This window comes from Notolepis coatsorum (assembly GCF_963971535.1).
Source record: "Notolepis coatsorum genome assembly, chromosome: 2".
NCBI lineage: Eukaryota > Metazoa > Chordata > Actinopteri > Aulopiformes > Paralepididae > Notolepis > Notolepis coatsorum.
This window is the reverse complement of record NC_140166.1, coordinates 86,975,016-86,981,924: the sequence shown is the minus strand read 5'-3', so window position 1 is coordinate 86,981,924 and position 6,909 is coordinate 86,975,016.

The window sequence follows — 6,909 nt, the reverse complement described above, 5'->3', positions numbered from 1 at the left end:
CAGGTCCTCCCCCCGGGGGGGATATCAGTGTCTGGGCTGACTCTCCCGTGGGCCATATGTGCCTGTTTACTTACACACATTATGGCTCGTCATGTGAGCCGCCACCCTCGGCATGTCCTGCCCCCCTGCGAGTGCACGTGTTTGTGTTTCCTTTTATCTGCGTGTGGTTGTGTGTTGGCGTGCCTAGACTAACTTTGTTAGTCAACACTGTGCACGCTAAGCCTTCAAGAGCCCCTCACGTGTTTGTGTGTGTGTGTGTGTGTGTGTGTGTGTGTGTGTGTGTGTGTGTGTGTGTGTGTGTGTGTGTGTGTGTGTGTGTGTGTGTGTGTGTGTGTGTGTGTGTGTGTGTGTGTGTGTATGTGTGTGTGTGTGTGTGTGTGTGTGTGTGTGTGTGTGTGTGTGTGTGTGTGTGTGTGTGTGTGTGTGTGTGTGTGTGTGTGTGTGTGTGTGTGTGTGTGCGTGTGTGTGTGTGTGTGTGTACCTGCTCATGCACATACTAGTAAGCATACCGGTATCTATGTCAAAACAGCTGTCATGGCAGAAAGTCCCCCCCAGGCCTGTGTCGTGTGTGTAAGTGTGTGTGTGTGTACAGTAAGTGTGTGTGTGTGTGCGCGAGCGAGTGATAATGTGTGTGTGTGTGTACATATATGTGCATCTATGTCTCGGATATGTGTGCATGCGCGCTTCCGTGCGTATATGCGTGTGTGCCTGGCTGCTTGCGTGCTGAGGCTAACTTTGTTAAGTGAGCTGGTATCGGGTTGAGTGCTCTCTCTCTATATAGCACGTGCAGTATATGCAGCACGGCCTTATTATCCCTCACAACCAAATCCAGGCTGTTTTTAACTAGACCCCCCCCCCCCCCCCTCCTCTCTAAAGGGGAACACACCCTAACGTATAAGTCACTGTTATTCCTATGGTTTCCTTTGAATTTAGAAAGGAATACTTGAGCACACTGGTATTCTCCCCTGACTAAAAGTAGAATGGAGCTCTATGGAGAAACCATTGCACTCCCCTGACTAAAAGTATAATGGAGCTCTATGGAGAAACCATGGCACTCCCCTGACTAAAAGTATAATGGAGCTCTATGGAGAAACCCTGACACTCCCCTGACTAAAAGTATAATGTGGCTCTATGGAGAAACCATGACACTCCCCTGACTAAACGTATAATGGAGCTCTATGGAGAAACCATGGCACTCCCCTGACTAAAAGTATAATGGAGCTCTATGGAGAACCCATGACACTCCCCTGACTAAAAGTATAATGGAGCTCTATGGAGAAACCATGACACTCCCCTGACTAAAAGTATAATGGAGCTCTATGGAGAACCCATGACACTCCCCTGACTAAAAGTATAATGGAGCTCTATGGAGAAACCATGACACTCCCCTGACTAAAAGTATAATGGAGCTCTATGGAGAAACCATGTCACTCCCCTCACTAAAAGTATAATGGAGCTCTATGGAGAAACCATGACACTCCCCTGACTAAAAGATGTTTCAAACGAAAATGGCTGGATGTCATCTTGCCAAATCAGCATGGCTGTGAGTCTTTCATCTTTTACATATCTAGTTTTGGCATGGATTGATTGTTTAGATCGCTAGCATGGCTAACAAATCTATTGTAGTCAGCCCTGTTGTTCTGACCAGGATTCTTTTTGTGCCTCTTTGATGCACTGAGCAGCACTGACGTGGATGAGAAACCCATCTATAGTTCAATAGGATTAATATGTAGGGATAATAGTTGAAGTACATTTTCTGTTAAACTTTTCTTTGTCCCCCCCAATTCCGACCTGAGTCATGTACGTTAGGAAAACCAATCCAATGCAGGTAAGATATGCTTGGTAATAAAACTATCTCTGAAAAGACAGAAAGATTATACCTTACATCACAGCTTTCCCTTAACACTTTCAGCGCCAGCCATTATCTCCATCCTTGTAGTCAATGGGCCACGCTTTAAAATATAGGCATTTTCACTGTGCGTCACGATGTTTGCAGGGCTATATCTATATTCTATATTATAGCTATGGAGACAATACTATGGCTCATTTGACAGTCACTATCTCTCGGCCAACATGTAAAAAATAGTAAGTTTTTTCATGTACCGTACTTTTCGGACTATAAGCCGCACCTTTTTTCCCCATTTTTCGACCCTGCGGCTTATATAACGGTGCGGCTTATATGTGACTCGACGTGACCAAACCCGAAAATGTAAAAATGAAAATATTGCTTTTTTGACTGCATTGAAATGTTATTCATCTGTTCCCTTATTTGCTAAACTTAATACAACTTGTAAATGAGTTAATTCTTGTTATTTGTCCGACAGTATTGTGTCCCAATGCTAATTACATATGGTAATTAAACATGAAAACACCTGCGGCTTATAGTCCAGTGCGGCTTTTATATGTACACATCATTCAATTTAGCTGCTGCGGCTTATATTCAGGTGCGGCTTATAGTGCGAAAAGTACGGTATATGTTTGCGTGTTATCCCGTGGTGAATATTGTATAGTTTCAGAGTGATCCTGGCTAATTCCTGGAAGCTGCGTTATGGAGAGCTATGTGAATTTTGCTAAAGGAGTTTGCGTTGCTCGCGTGGATACGTTACTATTTCCAAATCAAAGGTATATAATAGGTATTATGTTTCATCATGAATGCATCAAAGGGGGGAGGGTTGTTTTTTGATGCTCTGATCGTCAGCAACGGCATACGTTTTGGAGTACGTAGCATATGATCGTTGTGATCGATGTGAAATCATTGTTGGATCAAAGTAGGATTGATGTCGTATAGTCCTTACCTTTACTAGGAGGTATCCCAAAAATTATATTCTAATTGTCTGATCGCGATTTCCAGTATTGATGTCCATCGGGTCCCTGACATGAACTGGCACAAAATATGCATGAAGTGTGCTGAACGTGTTCCAAAGTGCTCGGATGAAGCGATTCACTTGGCTGAGTCCAAATTCTCTGCCCGGACTATATGTAACACACAGTGTGAAATAAGGTTTCAAAGGGTGGGCGATACTGCCACCTAGCAGGATTCGTCCGGCATTGCACTCTCGGCGTCTCAGAATGAGTCCCAATGATACACCGAGGTCCGTGAGACTGTATAGAATAAAAAAAATCGAATAAAAGAAAAAAACAATGAAAACGATCGAAAACCCGACTATACTCGGGTTCTGGCACTCAACGCATGGCGAGATTACCCGACTACAGTCGTGGTTGGCCGTGAATGAGTTAATGGTTTTCATTTCTTTCTTTCAACAAAAAAAGGATCTGAATTGTTGGGCTTAATATAGCCGATACCAATCAATACCGATCGATTAAAATATGCTGCGATCGGCCCCTGATCTCCATCCGATCCAATCCGATAAGGACTTCCCAATATTGTGTGAGTTTGTGTTTTAGGGTGTATTTCCCCGCTCTGAGGTGTGTGTAGTAGATGCTGGAGACGTGTCTGTATTATTACAGCAGTCTGACTGGCTGTTGACTGAAACATATTACACCTTGTCATCAGGTAGTCTCAGCGCAGTCAATTATATGTACAGTATTACATTTTGTGTGTGTGTGTGTGTGTGTGTGTGTGTGTGTGTGTGTGTGTGTGTGTGTGTGTGTGTGTGTGTGCGTTCGTGCATCACTAGGTCCTTCAGCAACAACACTCAGCAGCAGTGGTTGGATGACAAGCTAACATAACACAACAGGCCACACGGAGACACACACTTGATATTTGTTGTGATTCTCATATTTGTACTTGAATTGGTACAATGTCCTTTATGGTCCTTGGTGTCTCTCTCTCTCTCTCTCTCTCTCTCTCTCTCTCTCTCTCTCTCTCTCTCTCTCTCTCTCTCTCTCTCTCTCTCTCTCTCCCTCTCTCTCTCTCTCTGAAATAGTTTCTTGATGTATGTTATCTTGAATCTTAATCTCTTGAATCTTGAATCTTATGACTTTATGATATCAAGCCGGCCTTTGACTGCCATGTCAAGAACAGTATGAGAAGCACTTGGTACAGTAGTAATAGGCACCTGACTAACGAATGCAGATATTGTACTGTATTTGTATTCATCTCTTATCTGGCTTAAACAAGATATATATATATATATATATATATATATATATATATATATAGAGAGAGAGAGAGAGAGAGAGAGAGAGAGAGAGAGAGAGAGAGAGAGAGAGAGAGAGAGAGAGAGAGAGACTAAGTGAGTTATCACTGAGCTGTCTGTTATCAATCACTGCGCTGTCTGTTACCGCCAGAGCTCGCATCATCAGTCTGCGCCACAGACAGAACTGTCATTACCTAATTAGACTGGGCAATCATGCAGTCCCAGTTTCTCATGGCTTAAGGTAGAATTAAACTTTCAGTTTAAAAACACAAAATACTAGCTGATGTATTATCTGGCTATACAGCATTAGTCGACTGGAGAAACTAAAATATCACTATTAACATAGCTGTCTCATTAATGCCACGTACCTGAATCTGCTGCAAAGCTAACTCTGGAAGCTGGAAGGGATACCTTGTTGTCAAGAGCGGAATTTTCACGAGTGCTTGTGAGTGTTCATATTTGCGTGTTACTGAATAAACGCAGATGAAGCCTAGTTTTTGTCGCGTCTCATTTGAGTGGAAAATGGATTCTGTGGCATTTTGCTGAGAAGCAGCAGATCAGTGATTCAAACTGAGCACGAGGTGTGCTCAAACTGACTTCAGGAGAGATTCCTTTCTAATTAAAGGTGCTATAGATCAAATGTGTATGTAGAGTAATCTTTTTTATTTATTGAAATTTGTATAATACATCCACAGAGCTTTTTAGAAAGGTGGTGAATACAAGTATTGCCCCCCCCCCCCAAAAATGATTGATTAATACATTTATCATATATAAAAGGTTGCAGGTCGTAAATTATTGTTGTTGTTTACATGTTGCGTGCATGTATCCCTCCCTACTTCCCATTTCCCCATGTGGAATGCACCTGATTGGAATGGCATGCTGGTGCTCTATTGCGACATCTAGTGGCTGTATGTTATCTATAGCACCTTTAAAGTTAGATTATGCCGAGTTTTGGAAACGGCCAACATGCTTATTTTGTGTTTCATCAACATGTTATACATACAGTATAGGAATCTTGATCTGAATACATAACAATATACTGTGTTATATACTGTATATCATAACAATATACTGTGTTATATAACAACAACTGAACAATCTCCTGCTGAGAGCTTAGCCTTCACCTACATACATCAGACACATGAAAGACTGCTGGACTGCATACAAAAATAATAATAAAAAAACAAAAAAATACCCTCACATTCACCCATTCACACCGACGGCATAACAGGGTATTGTATCTGGTCTCACTAGGAGGTATCTCTAGGACCTAGTGGTTAACAGGGTATTGTTCACTATCTAGTATCTCTAGGACCTAGTGGTTGACAGGGTATTGTTCACTATCTAGTATCACTAGGACCTAGTGGTTAACAGGGTATTGTTCACTATCTAGTATCACTAGGACCTAGTGGTTATCAGGGTATGGTTCAGTATCTAGTATCACTCGGAGGACCTTGCAGTATCAGGGTATTGTTCAGTATACCAGCCACCGAGAGGGGAAGGAGAAGGAGGAGTTGCTCTCTGCCCTTGGAGTGGATGTTTTGTTATTGTGGTGTCTGATTAATTAAGTTGTGACTTGAACACATAGGGTCTGTAATTGACAGGTCTCTTCATATATAATTGGATTCACAGTGTTTATGTCCCCTGTCTGTTTGTCATCGTTTGTAGACATGAATATATGATTAATGTTGCAGGCTTCACTGTTTCTGTCATTAGTGGTGGTGGAGGAATGTGGAAGAGAGGACACACAGGCTTAGTGAGGCGTGTGTGTGTGTGTGTGTGTGTGTGTGTGTGTGTGTGTGTGTGTGTGTGTGTGTGTGTGTGTGTGTGTGTGTGTGTGTGTGTGTGTGTGTGTGTGTGTGTGTGTGTGTGTGTGTGTGTGTGTGTGTGTGTGTGTGTGTGTGTGTGTGTGTGTGTGTGTGTGTGTGTGTGTGTGTGGCGTGCGTGCGTGCGTGTGTGTGTGTAACAAGAGAAGTACTGGGTCAGAAAGACTGGACATGTGTGTGTGTGTGTGTGCGTGTGTGTGTGTGTGTGTGTGTGTGTGTGTGTGTCGTGCGTGCGTTCGTGCGTGCGTGCGTGCGTGTGTGTAACAAGAGAAGTACTGGGTCAGAAAGACTGGACATGTGTTTTTGGTGGGCCTGTTTTTTTGGAGGATTGCCTAGAATTAAATCTATGAATGGGAAACTCTGGTGTGTGTGTGTGTGTGTGTGTGTGTGTGTGTGTGTGTGTGTGTGTGTGTGTGTGTGTGTGTGTGTGTGTGTGTGTGTGTGTGTGTGTGTGTGTGTGTGTGTGTGTGTGTGTGTGTGTGTGTGTGTGTGTGTGTGTGTGTGTGTGTGTGTGTGTGTGTGTGTGTGTGTGTGTGTGTGTGTGTGTGTGAGAGCGAGAGTGTGTGTGTGTGTGTGTGTGTGTGTGTGTGTGTGTGTGTGTGTGTCAGTAGATCCTCAGGACTATACTTTCTCACTAACTTTCACTCCATTAGCTCATCCAAGACACATTTAGAGAGTATGGCTTTAAATCCCACATCATAGTGCATCTGTCAGGCCTTCTCTAACCACAGTGCGCACGTGTGTGTATGCATGTGTGTGTGTGTGTCTGTGCGTGTGTGTGTATGCCTATGTGTGTTTGTGTCTTTGTGTGCGTGTGTGTAATAGTGTCTATATATTTGTATGTGTTTTGTTTTTCTCAGCTAGTGTTGAGTCAGTTTCCTTCTCTGTCTGTTGACCTGCGGGTGCCCTGGCCTACACTGTACAAAATTCATTTTTTTTCACGGGAAATTCACTGTATTATTTGACAGATTACTTTTGTTTTT